At 38.1% G+C, this 15,964-nt stretch overlaps 1 protein-coding gene across 1 annotated transcript in view; it reads right to left on the reverse strand.

The window, feature by feature from the left end:
• Positions 1-14,860, reverse strand: part of ip6k1 (inositol hexakisphosphate kinase 1) — a 32,525-nt gene extending 17,665 nt beyond the window's left edge. The window contains exon 1 of the mRNA XM_080890867.1: positions 14,488-14,860. The gene's annotated coding sequence lies outside the window, so the exon portion shown is untranslated. The remainder of the gene's footprint in view (positions 1-14,487) is intronic.
• Positions 14,861-15,964: the final 1,104 nt, after the last annotated feature.

A 15,964-nucleotide genomic window follows, 5' to 3' on the forward strand; every position in this document is an offset into this window, starting at 1 on the left:
TGTGTCGTTGGTGCTCTGTCTATCATCTGTCACTGTAGCAAACTCCAGGAGGAGGTGCTGAATTTTTTCCACAGTCCAAACAAATAACTCCATCTCTAATCAGCCCCCTGTGTCATGCCAGGTGTGGTGAATAACTCCAGCAGACAGCCAATCAGCTTAGAGGATCTCTGTGAGTATAGCCTACATCACCAGCCATTAATGTGACAACGCTGCAGGCTCACTACGACTCAGCAACGTTGATTGGTTAAGCTGCTATTTCGAACGCTGATTAAACTGCTATTTCTGACTGAGTGACGGTGTGTTTGTGTGTGTGGGAATCCTCATGTCCTTCATGAAGTTAGAGATGAGAGAGCCAATTAAGGACTTCCAGGAATACCTAAGAGTAGATGGACACAACTCGGCACCTTGTTGTTGGATTTAAACGGTTGTGCAAGTCCAGTGAAAAGACAGCTGTACCAAACTCAGCACATATTTGGGCAGTTAGTTTTGAAAATTTATCTAAATGAACTTTATTTAGTCATTTACCTTGACATAAAACTGCTCATGCAGAATCAAAACCAATTTTAAAAAGAAAAAACAACAACAACAACAACAACTTTGCTGTTTACATTTTTAGTTCTTTTTTTTTGTCTGTTTTTATGCATAGATTAGAAGGTTTTGTCTTTTTAAGTGAATTATTCTAGTTATATAAATAAATACAAACACTGGTGATCCAATAAAAGGCTGAGCACATCATGAATGAACTTTTTTTAAATTTAGATCAACAATTAATTTAACTCAAGCTTTAACAAAGAGTTAAAAGAGTTTCTAGCACTAATCAATAATGGTAAATGAGCTAAACCACCAACATTTGTGATCAGAACTGGACTCGCTGATATTTTTACTTAATCGGCTTTCAACTCTAGCTGTGTTATTTTTTAGATAATAGGTGTAAGTTTGTTTAAAAAGATGAGCTCTGGTCTACACAGGTGTGTTACTGGTTACCACTGGGTAACCAAAAAGTGCAATTCCTATAATGACCATTTGAGGCTGGCTTCAAAAGAGAACGATTCTCTACAGACTGCCATGTTAAAACAACTGAAGTAAACATGTTTATAGAGTGGTACAAAAAACAGTTTAGGCTTCTGTGGATAGTTTCACCCTTCATAACAACTGTACAGGGGATTTCATTATTTATTTTTCTATTCTTCGAAAATATGGATACTGGAGTTAGGAGAGTAGTTTTGTTTGAGCTGGAAGGTGTCTGATATGCTTCACTTCCATCAATCTGAATGGGACATCTGTTGGACTAGACCCCTTCTGTGCCGCTGGTTGCTTCTGAATCATTTTTCATATAATTATCTGAAATAATATGGCCTGCCTTGTGGTAAAAACCTCCAAAAGATTTTGATGCTTCTGTTTTGGTTATTGAAGTATAAGGATTTAATTAATTTGTTATGTAGCACTAATTAGCAGGTTTGTCCAAAATTTTTTTATAGATGCAGCTTATTAAACAAGCATTTTAGCATCAACTTAGGATCTGCATCTGCATCTTCCAGGTTATAACCAAAGGATCTATGATTATAACATAGAAAGAAGAGATTATTTAAAGAGATTTCTTTAACCAATCTTTTCTTGAACATAGATCAGTTCTTAAAACTGCTGCATTTACTGCTGCCGTCCTCTATTTTAGTCAGTTTAATGCTGTGACGTGGTTCAGCAAAGAGCGGTGGGTGCTTGCTGTGGTTTGGACACACAGCACATCCAGCAGGGTTAAAGGGAAGAATTATTTTTCCTGGACCCGTCTTCAGCCTGGACACAGAAAAGTTTGGCACGGTGCTGTAAAAACACCCAGAAAGAATAATAGGAGACACAGCTAAACTGTCTGAGACGCAAATTACATAACGAAGGAACTTCTCGATCTAATCTACTCAGAGACGTTTAAAACATGTTATCTCCTGAAACTGCATTTGCTGATTCAAAAAGCACCAAAAAGAAGAGAGACAAGGGGTAACCAGCTAATCCTTATTGGGAAGATTAATCAATACCCACCTAAATAAATGTAGTCAATTCCACAACTAGCTTTAATCCTATTCAGGTTTTCCAAGGTCTCTCTCACCTTATAAAACCCTTTATTTCAGCAGAGTTGACTGAAAAAGTTTAGAAAGCAAACATATCTATTGTACCTGCATTAAACTGCCTGAGGCAATCAGATTATAATCATACTGGTGGAAACATTCCCAAGACGCAGCAAAGGTCAGGGAGTCATTAATCTATCATCGCCACCACATATTGGAAATTCAACCACATATTCACAACCATGTTCTAGGAAGCCAGCCAGTCAGAGCTTTACCGGTGGGATTAATAGTGGTCACATGACAAAAAGGTTATTTTAGTTAGACGCATGTCTGATGTCATTCAAACTTACACAAAACAACAACTTAAAGGAGATCAAGCCACCTGGAGTATTTGGAGCCAGGCACTGCAGCTACTCTACCAAACACTGTGTATAAAAAGGACATTGTGACATCACCCATTGGTTTCTAGACTTGGGATGTTCCTGCCCAGTAATGTAATTTATGCGGCATTTAACTTCTCTCTGCCTTGTTTGTTGACATCACAGATAGAGATGAAGAGACCATGCCGCCTGTAAGCAATGCAGTGCCGGTTTGTGGTGGGTGGCTTAACATCTTGCAACCAACAGTTTACTGGCATATTTATTGTCATTTCTGTTGCTGAAAAACATTTTATCATTCAGTCAAATATTCTGGACACCACATTTTGAAGACCTAAAACACTGTTTTTAAACAGGCTGTAAACAAATTTTTTGATGCTCTAAATTTGGGCATTTTAACATGGGGGTCTATGACTCATTTTTGGAAATAACCTCAAGTGGCTTCTAGAGAAATTGCAGATGTTGCTACTTGTTCTTTACCAAGTGCATGATAAAAAAAAATGCCTGGCCTCTAATGTAAATGAGGACCTGATTGGTTTAGATAGTTCAGTTAGATCGCAGCATAATGAGAGTTAAGAGAAGCTGTATAGTACTAATTTAATTTTAGAGATTCTACACTGTACTGGTAGATTTTTGAATTACTTTAAAACTTTATGATTTGAGAAGGACAGCAACAAACTGATAACCATCTAACCTAAAAGAAATGTGAGATCTGTCTTTTAATTCCAAATGTTAGATATATAGTAAGAACACTGAAAAAAGTGGCTACTTTCAGCAGTAAGTCTTAGCATGACACTGCAGGGTATAATAGATTTCCTTTATACATATATTTCTGTTCCATATGGGGCTGCCTTATATTAGTTCTGGCAAATCTAATTTGAAATAGTTGAGTAATGGGGATGTCTAACCATGAACACAGCCTGTATGCCATTTTACTAAAGTATGGCGCTACTGGAGGCTGAATACAAGCTGAAACGACCAAGCCGATAACTTCATTTAAATCTGGAGCAGAACCAGAAGTAAGTTTCTTCGACTTCCTTGTGAACTGTACATCTTGATTACAGCCGCTGCCTGCACTTGTCTGCGTTCCAGGCAAGGCGCCATTCATCTGGAACGAGGCTAATGGCGACAGACAAACAGCCAAGAACACTGACAAATGTAAATGTAGATGTAGAGGCTGCTGCTAAATTGGCTCTTTAACTCAACATATTTGTACAGCTGACATGACAAACACTAAGTACACCTACCGATCACTGCTGCAGCTTCTCTGACACTGAAGAAGGAAACCAACAAAGTCAAAATGTCAGAACAGAAAGTCAGCTCGTCAGATGTCCTCATCATTTCCTTTATCGGGAGGTTGATTTTGTCTGATCCACTACACGATTTAACCATTATATTCATAAAAAAAAAAAAAAAAAAAAAAAAAAAAAAAACACACACACAGACACCTCCAATGAAAAAACAAAACAAAAAACAAAACAGCCACGAGGCCCCCTAGCTATACTCCAAATCGAAAAAGTAAAAGTCACTGTGGAAAATACAGAATTAACCATGCATGAACAAATCTGGTTCCTTTGCCAGTGCTGATGGCTTACCAGTATGTATGCAAATCTGTGGCTTTAGTCGAACCTAAATCGAAAGGTCTTTTTTTAAAAGCTATTTGACTACTATCTGCTTTTTTTATTAGTAAAATTAACTGCTTTTAATGACTCATTTGCACAAACACAAGTGGGAATCAAAGTTTCAAGCAAAGCCTTATACTAGGGCTGCACGATTTTGCATAAAATGAGAATCACGATTTTTTTTGCTTAGAATTTAGATCACGATTCTCTCACGATTTTCTTTTCCAATATAAATATTTATTGCACTTATTAACTGCACATCAACTTCGTAACAGTTGAGACTGAACATAAAAACAACAAATGTCTCACGTTTTGTTGTTGCCGCAAAATGTTGTACTGCTTGAAATTCCGTCTCCACCGTTGCTCGACGCTGCGTATATAGAGCAGGTAGTGCAACAATAGAAAAATAGTTGCGGGACGGCACTGTGTAGCGTTTGTCTAGGGTGTTGATCATTTTCCTAAATCCCTCGTTTTGCAGTGTTGATGGGAGCCATATCTTTGGTCAGGTGATAAGTGATGGCCTCCGTAATTTCTTTGTGCCTGCGGAAGTTCGACGGGTATGGGAAAGCGCTGTATAAGGTTCCCGTTATTGATGTTTGGGTGGTTGACCGGGACGGATTTTCTCCTGTCACTTTCTCGTCATCCCTGACGTGCTCTCCGTTGTTTTTTCCCTGCTAATTTTAGCATCACACGGCACAGCTTCTGTATCACGTGGTACAAGGCTCCGCCCTTGTCATTTGTTGAGCAGGAAGAGTGAGCGCTTGTTTTCATGCAGATTATGTCCCGGATCAAAATGCAGTACAATCGTCGTCGTCGTCTTTTTTTTAAAAATTTTTATAAATCGTTGTCATTTGGAAATGAGATCGCACATAAGTATGAATTGAGATCGCGATTTTCTAACGATGAATCGTGCAGCCCTACCTTATACCCTGTCTGTTTCAAAGGCCAAAACATGCCAACTGACATTTTTGCCCACTTTCCCATTGATAATAAAAATAATATATCATTAAAGAAATATCATTCCACAATTTTAATAAATACAATGTGAGAAAAACAATTATTCACAATTCATAACCCACTACAAAGCAATCACCTCACAACAAAAAACAGATTAATGGCCAACCAAGAGGAGAAAACCAACAAGTGTTTCCTGTCAGTGGACTTCTTACTGTTTAGCTATAAGGACACACGTGCTGCATCTCTGAACTTTCTACATTTTATCCAACGGACATGAACATGAGAATACACACTTCTGACACAATACAGGAAGGACTTCTATCTAAAGACTGTGCCAATGTGCAGACTGTTTTTACAACTACAAAGATGGATGCTCCCTGCTACACACTATCCACACAAGTCACGCAGCTATTTCCACACAGTATGTCCTGTAGCATGTACTAGGCATGTTGTTGGCAACTCAATTATTGGTCCAATTGTCTGTGAAGGTTCTTAGTCATCCAGGTCATCGTAGTCAAAGGAGCTTGCAAAGAAGTCCAGACGCTTTTCTTTGTAAGCTCCTTTACCTATTGGTCCAATTATTAAACGGCAGGAGTTGAAAATGAGACCACTCAAGCAACAGTCAAACTTGAAAACTAGGTCGCCAATATAACTCACTGGTTTGAGCAGGTGACCCATATGCTGTAAGACTATTATAGGGCCTAAGTTTGAATCCACCAGGCCCTATGTTGTGTGTCTTCACCAAGGTGTATCTCTTCCATCCTTCCCGTCTTCTCTCCACGGTCCTATCACAATAAAGGATAACCTACACCCCAAAATTGAAAACTAAAATAAATGCTTAAGAGACATTTAACACAATTTAAAAAAATAATAATAATAATAATAACATAATTTGACAATAAAATCATACGTTAAATGGCAGTGAATTGCCTATAGCTGCCTCCTGGCTCCTTTCTTTGGTCCAGTTTGTGACAGCGCACGCCTCTCTTTGCCCTTGTTTACACAAGTAAGCTTCCCATGATGCAGGCAGAACAGTAGCTGACTCTTTGAAGTAGCTTTATGCAACAAAATCAACAATTAGTCTTTGATTAAAACACTGTAAGGGCCCCTGTATGGGCTCAAATTGTGGTCATAAATATTTTGTACTTGTAAATCAGTTTTGTATGTGTAAAAAGAATTTGTGTGTGTAAAACAGATTTGTATGTGTAAAAAGAATTTGTGTGTGCGTAAAAAAGATTTGTGTGTGGACTTACGTCCACACACAAATCTTTTACTTAAAAAATACGTGTGAAACTCTGCACTCAAGCTTCAAGTTACAAGTACGAATTTTGACCCTGTTATTCTTCCTTTCATCTGATTGGCCAATGTCATGTCAATCACAAATTTAACTATCCAATCAGAGAACAGGCTGCTGAGCTCTGTGGGTTTTTGCAGCAGCTCTACCTGTACTAGATGCACCTGCTCCTTGTTGTTTCTATCTCTGACTTTATGTCCTCTACAAGAGTCCCAAGCAAAGGTTTAAGACCACTTAAAAACGGCAAAAAAAAAAAAAATCTGATTTTGCATGGTTGGATCTTAACAAGATTCCAAGTACAGCTTCAACATGCAACAAGAAAAAATGGGAGTGAGTTTTTTGACTATGCAATCTATTGAAAACAACGCTTAAACTGAATCAGGCAGTTTCACACAGGGAGATGACAGGGAGATCTCCCCCCGTATGTCATCATTAGTTGTGTGTTCCAGAAAGACGTTTGATGACATCACACTGGATAATATAAAACCATAAAAACATTTTAAAACGTTTTGTTGTCTTTTTTACCACCACAAACAATTAACTATACCATTTACAACTGTCAGGATCCCATCTCTCACCCCTTACCTCTTTAGTGCAGTTCCATGAGGAGAAACATTCTAGAAAAATCCCCAAAAGACACCATCAACATCCTCAGCATATGTCAGCAGCTTGTGTTTCACTGCTGAATGGTTGTATCAGTGCAGTGTAGCATGACTAGGTTAAACGATGCTAAATAAAGGCTGGAGGCTGGTACTGCTGACACACAAACAGGAAAAGGTTTCCAGTAGTGTTCAGGTTTCTAAATGAGAGACGCCAGTTTAAGTGTAACAGATAATTAATCAATCCATATACATAACTATGTTCTCAATAGCAATCCCAGAAAAAAGGAGAAGGCAAGGATGAACAACGGTTCATGATATAATAATGATGCCACGAGGAGGATCCGAAAGAACAGAGGAAGTAGATCCAGCTGTTTTGCAGTATCATGCAGTCCCATGGGAAGAACCCTCCCCCACCCAAAAAAAACCAAAACACATCTGTCATTGTCAAAAATCACAAACTACAACATGGAAGAAACACAAATACACACACAGCTGCTTCCAGGGTCCCCTAACACAACCAAACAGCTGCTGAGAAACACACACACACACACACACACACACACACACACACACACACACACACACACACACACACACACACACACACACACACACACACACACACACACACACACACACACACACACACACACAAAATGGGCTGGGTATGACGTCAGAGAAATGTCAGTTTGCATCGGTCAAAACAACCACCAAGACCACACACGTCTACCATATGGGCTCCTTTTTCACCACAAACTCAAGATGGTAGTGTCAACATGGCAACCAAAACTCAACATGTCAGTCTGTCAGCTGAAACGCCTGTCATGTCAAGTTCATGGTTAAACTTGTGGCATTGGTAAAAATTGGTTTCTCATACTCTGATGTTTGTGAACTAGTTCTGTGTAAAACAGAGCAGAGGACTGAAATTTATGAAGCAGGTTTAGCAGGATTTGCGAAGTTACTTCAGGATTAACTTTTCAGGGTTACTTCTTAGCACCACAACAATAACTTATTTTGCATGTCCAAAATGCTCTCGAACACATTGTGTTTTGAGATAAAAGATCAAATTGTGCAAAATCATCACCAAGTGATTCTCTGGAAAATAGCGTCACCATTCCTGGAAAATTCTGTGAGCCAGGTGCAGACAGTTAACAGGTATAAGTGTTGAACAGTGTTTAAAGGCTTTTAAGGGTATCCCACAAAAGTTGATTCTGTTCATCTGGACAATCTTTTAAGGGTAACTAGACATATCTTAAGTATAAATACCTAAAGGTTTTGGGGGGGTTGGTTTTGGAGGGAGTGCATCTAAATTATCTTTGGAAGAGCCAAAGACAGTATCAGGTTCAAAGAGTTAAAGTGTATCTAAAATCCAGGGTATAATTCACATGATTTGTACTAAAGGTTTAACTCTTTAGTTAAACTCATAGGTTTAACTCTATGAGTTTAACTAAACTACTCATAACATCTATGAGTTAAACCTTTAATTTTATCCTCATATGAAGCATTTCACTCATCAGTGATTGGTCACTAATGAACATTCCAGGCTCCAGTTGCCTACCCACCCCACCTGAAATGTCAAATGACTTCTTCTTTACAGTTATTGGTGGTCGCTCTCACTTGTTTTTGCATAAAGTTGCTAAATGTCATTGACTTTCTATGATCAATTCTAGTCACTTCCTGTGTGAATGCAGAGTTAGTTAAAATTATTTGCCTGGGTATGTCAAAAAAAATTTTGATAGCATTAAAAATCTATTAAAATGTTTATTTTTATTATTGAGATATTAAAACTATCTTTATAAAAAGTTCACAAAAGAATGTATTAAACTTATCAGAATTTATTTTCATTAAGAATACAGACCCTATAGTTGGAATTCAATGCAACAAACAAATAGTCCATCTTTTATTACAAAGATTTGAATCTTTCTGCATCCATTTGCCTCCTCCCTCTTCTTATTTTCACTTTTATTTACTTTTCCCCCTGATAATCTCCTCTTAGATGCTTACAGAGTTGCAAAAATTCATTTATTCTTTCAGATTCTTTTGGCAATGTTGCTTTGACTCTTCTCTCTGGCATCTTCTACAGGGCATCAGGTGACTGGAAGCCACCTTGTCAGCTTGTATTTTGGTCCAGAAATATTCATGGTGCCATTTAGAAATGTCATCTCCCCATCACCTTTTGCAGCTCGATATCATTATAGTCCCTCCTTCATTCTTTACTTTGCACTTCACCGAGGTGGTCCTGGTGAGGTTAGAACCAAACTATTGTATTCTGGTCTCATCAGACTAAAGATGTGCCCCCAGTACTCATCAGGCATCTTTTCATGTTTGTTACCAAAGTTTATTCACGCTGAAAAAGAAGGAATGGTTTATTTTCTTGGATGTTGTCCTTGTTCACGGGTAATTTCATATCCATATGCACGCAATTAGGCTCATCAGAAATCACAGGTGTAGTCCATTTTGTTCCAATTATCCTTAGTTATCCAATTAGTGTGTCAGTAATCACTTTTGTTGAACTAAGTTTCTACTCTGGAGCTTTTATATTCAGTATTTTAATGCAGCGCTCAAATTTCTTAAATTATTTAGTATTTTTATTTAAATGAAATTTAGGCCCGCACAGTTTAACTGGATGCAGACAAAACAAAATTGATACTGAAGGCAGACAACTGAGGTCAGAGAATGAATGCTTGTTTACTGCCTATTAAGAGACACCTGGGACTCCATTCAACATAGGGCTGTTCGATATAACGATATATATTGGATGACGATATAAAAACGTCTATCGTTTCATTTTACGCTATCGTTTGTTTCGTGGTGTCAGAAAATAAACTGTTTAAGGCAATATTTTTTCACCGTTTTGATGGTCACTGTGGTGGCTATATTAATTTCTTAAAGTTCTCTCTTTCTCTTATATTTAATATAACCACACTACGGAAGGACAAGCGCCTGTTTTTATGCGTTGTGGTTAGCAACAACGACGGTAACACCATCGCATGTCCGCTTGTTTATGTACCACATAAACCATTCACAATAAAGCTCAAGATCCTGTTGAGACTTTTCAAAATAAACTGAATCACGTGAAAGAGCAGATTATTTACGAATGAGAAGTAAAAAAGAGCCGCCAGGTGCTAAAAAATAAACCTTAGACTCAAACGTTAGAACAGACTTTTCCCCGCAGCACGCCGTGTAATAAATACAAAGAATTTATTCCACAAATAAGTAGTCACATGAAGTCACAGAGAACTGAGGGTTCAGAAAGTCATTGAACTAAAAAGCCATTCAGCTACAGCAAATTATGTTTCTAAGACAAATCTCAGAAGGCTGTAAAAGGAAGTTTCATTTTGATGTGTTATGAATTTTATGGCAGAAGGCTGGGTTATATGTTACAGCTGTACCACAAGATCAAAGATCTGTCACTCTCTCATTATGAAACTTTCTGCACATATTGAGCTGACATCCTGAAGTCAATGAAGCCTTTTTCTTGACTCTTTGTTGACTGGTCTTTTGTAATTATCTTAATTTGGACTGTACATTATATGAAAGGTCTGCATCTGGCATTGATGTTTGATTAAATTTAAACATCTCAAGAAAACCTAATGAGCCTGGATAGTGACTGGTGGTACACCAAATCTGTTTGGTGCCACAATTAATTACTATGTCATCAGTTGATATTGATATTCATCATGATATAAACCAAATCAGTACTTCTGTTAAAGGTTAAAAGTGAGATGTGAACATACAATGGTTAATTTTGGTTTGTTTATTATTCATTTTCTGTCAGGAACTGAACATGACACATGTACGACATGTATTTCAATGAAGTAACATAAGCATCTATTATAAACTAAAACCTTAATTCTGACAATTTCAGATTTGGATCAGATGCCCAATTTGACCACACTTGATGTAACAGTGAAGGAAGACAGAAATGTTCAACTTTCTACACATAGCTGGGGAAGTGCGGTCTAATAGAAATGTTTAAGGCCATGGCGTTAGTAACTAGGGTTGTGCAATAGCATAGAATTAGCAAAAACACCTGTATAATTGTTTTTGTGATCTAGATGTTTAATATTGGGATATCATTGCTAAGGCAACAGGTTGCTTTTACATTCCTAGTGCACAATGATGACAAAAGATGAAACAAGGGCATGTCAGAGAGCGAGAGCAGTGCATGGATTTAGAAAAGGAGCTACTTTGACAACCTCCACCAAATCACTTACCCTGACTTAACAACCCAAGATGACAATAGTTTGGTTCTAAACAACTGTAAAACATTTCATCTGTACTGCCACTGTTCTGTGTTTATGACTCACTACATAAGCCATACAGACCATCGATCAGTCTTTCAGTTTGTATGGCTGCAGAGACCCATAGATTAAGTGCTGCGGGTGCGTCAACCTAACATGCTGTAGTTTTAACTCTCTTCCAGTCACATGAATAGTTCAACTTAGCGGTATTCTCATCATAATTAGACTTTCTTTGCTGTCTATCAAGCTATTGATGGAATGAGTTCTATCAAATTAATATTGAACATTTTTTATTGAAGAAAGTTATTTTTGACAATTATCATTTTAGCACTCACTGCTACATTAAATCAAACTGAAACATAACATAAGCGTCCTGTTAAGGACTAACTCCCTGTGTCAAAGTGTAGATTATTTATTTTGAGTTGTTCTTTTTTTGTATTGTCATATTTTATGCATTATTTCTTAAATTTAAATACCTTAAGATTTTATGAATTCCTGGTCCTTTAAGAAGAAAGAAAGTGTACTTTATTGATCCCCGTGGCCCCGTGGGGAAATTCCTCTCTGCATTTAACCCATTCACTCAGTGAAGCAGTGGGCAGCCATTGGGCGCCCGGGGAGCGCCCAATGGCTGGAGGGGGTTCAGAATTCAGCGTATATTGCGGGATAGACAGGATCCTTTAGCTCAGCGCGACAGTGTGCTCATAGAGAGATATCGATTTTCCCGTGAGGGTATTATTTACTTAACCAACTTGTTGACGAGGGGGTGCAGGACCACCACCTGTCTTTTTTTGCTCTGCCCTTTTCTTGGTTGCTGTTATAAACACACAAACAGATTATTTCAGGGTCTCTTTTCAAGAGACTAAAAGCAATATAAGTGATAAATATTACCATTCTGTAGAATATTCTTATATTTCACTTTTACTTGTTCCCATGTTCTAGTGGGTCCTGTTGTGGCTCTAATGTGAAAGAGGATATAATGTAATATAATATAATATGATATAATGCAATATAATATAATAAATTTACCCTACCGCCTACTGGTGTTGGCCAGAGGGGCCGATGGCGCGATATGGCAGCCTCGCTTCTGTCAGTCTGCCCCAGGACAGCTGTGGCTACAACCGTAGCTTGCCTCCACCAGTGTGTGAATGTGAGAGTGAATGAATAGTGGCATTGTAAAGCGCTTTGGGTGCCTTGAAAAGCGCTATATAAATCCAATCCATTATTATTATTATTATTAAATTACTTACGAGTATAATTTGTCAGCAACTTTCTGCCAGCCCTCTCTCCTTGCTTTTGCAGCCTTTGCAGTGTTCCCTTGCGTTTTAATTAAACTCTGAAACTCCTGAAATCCCTCAATCAAGAGTTCTTGCTCTGCTGCCGAAAAATACCGAGCGCGCTCCTTCGACATTTTCGTTCGCCAATCAAAGGGTTGCCGATCAATGTTTCTACTATCGATGCGTAGCCCCTGTTAAGCCACCCAGTGATCTCACATTACTTCATCCAGCTATACTAATCGTCAACAACAGCTGCGTTCGGAGAACCGGAATAGCGAGCTCAAAGTTAGCGCGATGATTTGATCTTGGATGTAGTAAGCGAGGTACGAAGAACGGACCCCAGTCCATGATTGATAGTGTTCCTTTGTGTGTTTTTCTATCCAGGTATGCTTTTACTGCAATGGTGTGTGTGTTTGAGATCATTGTTATGCTAAAAAAAAAAATTTTTAAAAATGAAACTGTTCCCAATCAAATGCTTTCCGGTTGGTGCTGCATGGTGTTTAAAAATTTCATGGTACTTTCCTGCATTTACAGTTATACCAGTTTTGACAAGATCTCCAAAATGCTTTAAGATACTTTATACAGCCACCCTTCCACTAAAGCCATTTGTGACATGGCTTCAGTGAACAGTAGCTGAATCAACTGAAGCGCCAGATGGAACTCTCAGGTCTTGTGTCAGGTCTTTGTAGGATTGTTTCTCCACGCCAAAATATAGTTATTTTTTCAGATTCCGATTGGGAAACTTTAATAATTCCAAAAAGGGCATTTTTCTAGCTTACCCACACACTCAAACTCACACAAACTAGTCTTATAGTTTTGGGCCAATAGCGCTTCGAGAATCACCTTGTTGGTGCAAAAATACAATTTTATGTCTATCAAACTGTGTTATCTTTAGATATTTTCACAGATTTGACTAAATGAATGGGAGCAAATTATGTGTTATGCAACAGGCTGCCACTAACCACTTGTCTAAGGATATACTTTGTTGCTGGTTTTTTACCAAGCTGACAGTTTTGCGTAGACACAACACTGATTCATCCTTTGAGTTAGAAGCCTTTTTATGCTTGAATGATTCATAGGTCAATCTTAAGTTGCTGAAGAAACAAAAAGAATATTCTGAAAATGATCAGGTACAAGGACTGAAAACGAGTGGGGGGAAAAAATCCAGAAAGCGAGCAGAACTATTATTGCTCAAGATCACTTCAAAAAATTTACAAGAAAGTCTGGCTCCTTGGAAGCCAAAATATAAAGAAATGAGGACACATTCAAACCTTTTGCACAGCACTGTTACATACCAGAAATGTAATGATCAGAAATTTATATTAAGACCTGGAAACCTCGTCAGTCATCACTGAGCTTAGCTGACTGATGCCTGAGAAGAGGCTGTTAGCTGCTGGTTATATAGAAAGAGCAGAAGTAAAGCGGATGAGTCGGTTTATTTACTAACACTGTCGCCATTTGTGGAGAAGCAGCATCACACCCAGAAAAGCTACGATTAAACCCGGGCAAACCTTCATAAAATGCCAGGTAGCAATACCACCACCAACCCATCCCAGTATGCCACACTGGGCAGCCCATCTGACTCCATCAGCCTCCCTTAAAACCATATTTACCCCAGCCAAACTTTCAGGAACCCACCTCTTGTTGGAAATCTTGTGAGCGACACAGCCCCGTTTCCAGCGGTCAGAACCGGAGCTGATGTTACCTGCTATTGGCGTGGCTGTCTCCTACATATCCCGTTTGTAGAATCGGTACCATGTTAGTTAGCGTTAGCTGTCAGATTGGACAGCTTCTTGACCTTAGCCTGACAACATGCTAGCTAGCTAAGTCAGCCAGACTCGTTTTCAAACGGCTTAGAGTTAAAATAAATCTTCCCGTTGTTTCATTTTCATGTCAGTGGAAAACCTCTCTTCTTCAACTAATGCTCCGAGTGTCGGACTCTGACGGTAAACACTGGTCTGACTCTGCCGTTTGAGCAGCGGTGCATGCTAACACTAGCGGCTAACATTACGCAGTCTCTCCGGTTAGAGAGGCACCGAGCTGTCACGATAGCTACTCACCTTCAGGAGCATCGAGTGGACGGGGAGCAGACTCCGCAGAGATGTCGCTGGAGGTGCTTCAGAGACTGGAGAGGTTGATTAATGTCGCTCTACTGTAGCCAAACTCTTTAACGGCGAAGAAAAACATCCAGGAGGAGGCTAACGTCAGCCTGTTTGGATTTTACGGTTCATCTGCGTGACAATGGCGGCTTAGTGCCATCTTCAGGTCACAACAGGAATTACAGTTTCTTACGACCCTACTCGCAAGCTGCAGACTTTTTTTCGTTTACCAGGATTGTTAACCAAAAATAAACTTAAAGCTTTATCTGGGGAAGAAACATGAGGAATAATCATTTTATAACTGCTGCAAGCCAAACGTCACCACTAGTCTGAAGTTACATGAATTTTCAAATGGAGTGGCATACAGGAGGTGGGTTAGGGAGGCATATATGAATAGTTATTCAGAAATAAATACAGTGCAGATAATTGATGTGGAACTTGTTTAGATGGCATTCGCGTTCTTACCTTACTTACTTAATATGCAAATCATATGCATTATATTATTTAATCATAAGTACATTTATTTATATTTTAATATTTGGGATTTTACTGGGGTGATCTTGAGAATCATGACAAATTATCTTTGTTTCCTGTTTTTTGTACTTTACATTTTTGTGTTATGTAACTGTTATTTGAATATGTTTGGTATACACAAGGTTAAAGACAACTTGTAAAAAACACATATTAATCAAGAAATCTCATTCAAGAAATAACTTAAACTTTAAAAAAAGAAGAAGAAAAGAAATACGAATAGTGAGTTCTTACAAAAACCTTGAAATGTCTTTAGTTTTGATCTCAATTGGTTTCAGTTTCCAAAACAAAAAATAATGAGTAGACATTGTTTATTAAATTGGGACGTTTACATGACTGCTTTACAGTTATGTAAACTGTTGTCTGAACCTTTCGAACGCCTCTGGCAACAACAACAAGAGCAACAACAACAATAACAGTACAATAATACAATATGACTTAAATTCATTAATGATTAATTAAGGTCATAAATACTGATATTATTTAAACATAAACACTTAAAGAACTAACTGACTGCAGATGCTACACTAACAGTGTTGATAAAACTGCAATTAAAGTGGATAAAAGAAGCTAAGATTTTGAAAATAAATCATGATATGGGGTGGTTATGATGAGATGATTATTCTTTGATGTGATGAATACTTTGTTTATCCCATATTTGGGAAATTATTTTTGTTACAGTAGTTATGTTCAGTAGTTATGTTATGATACTGTAAGCGAGGTGGGGACATAAAAAAGCAAACAAAAAAGCTGTCCCAATATAAAGAACAAACCACAATATATATAAATATGAGTGACTTAAAAGGATGACTACATAAATTCGTCTCACTGTAAACAACGCATTAATAATTGGAGGCTACCTTCAGAAACCCTTTGAAAAGTTAAAAAAAAAAATCAAGTCGATCAC

Source organism: Rhamphochromis sp. 'chilingali' (assembly GCF_963969265.1).
Source record: "Rhamphochromis sp. 'chilingali' genome assembly, chromosome: 9".
Lineage (NCBI taxonomy): Eukaryota > Metazoa > Chordata > Actinopteri > Cichliformes > Cichlidae > Rhamphochromis > Rhamphochromis sp. 'chilingali'.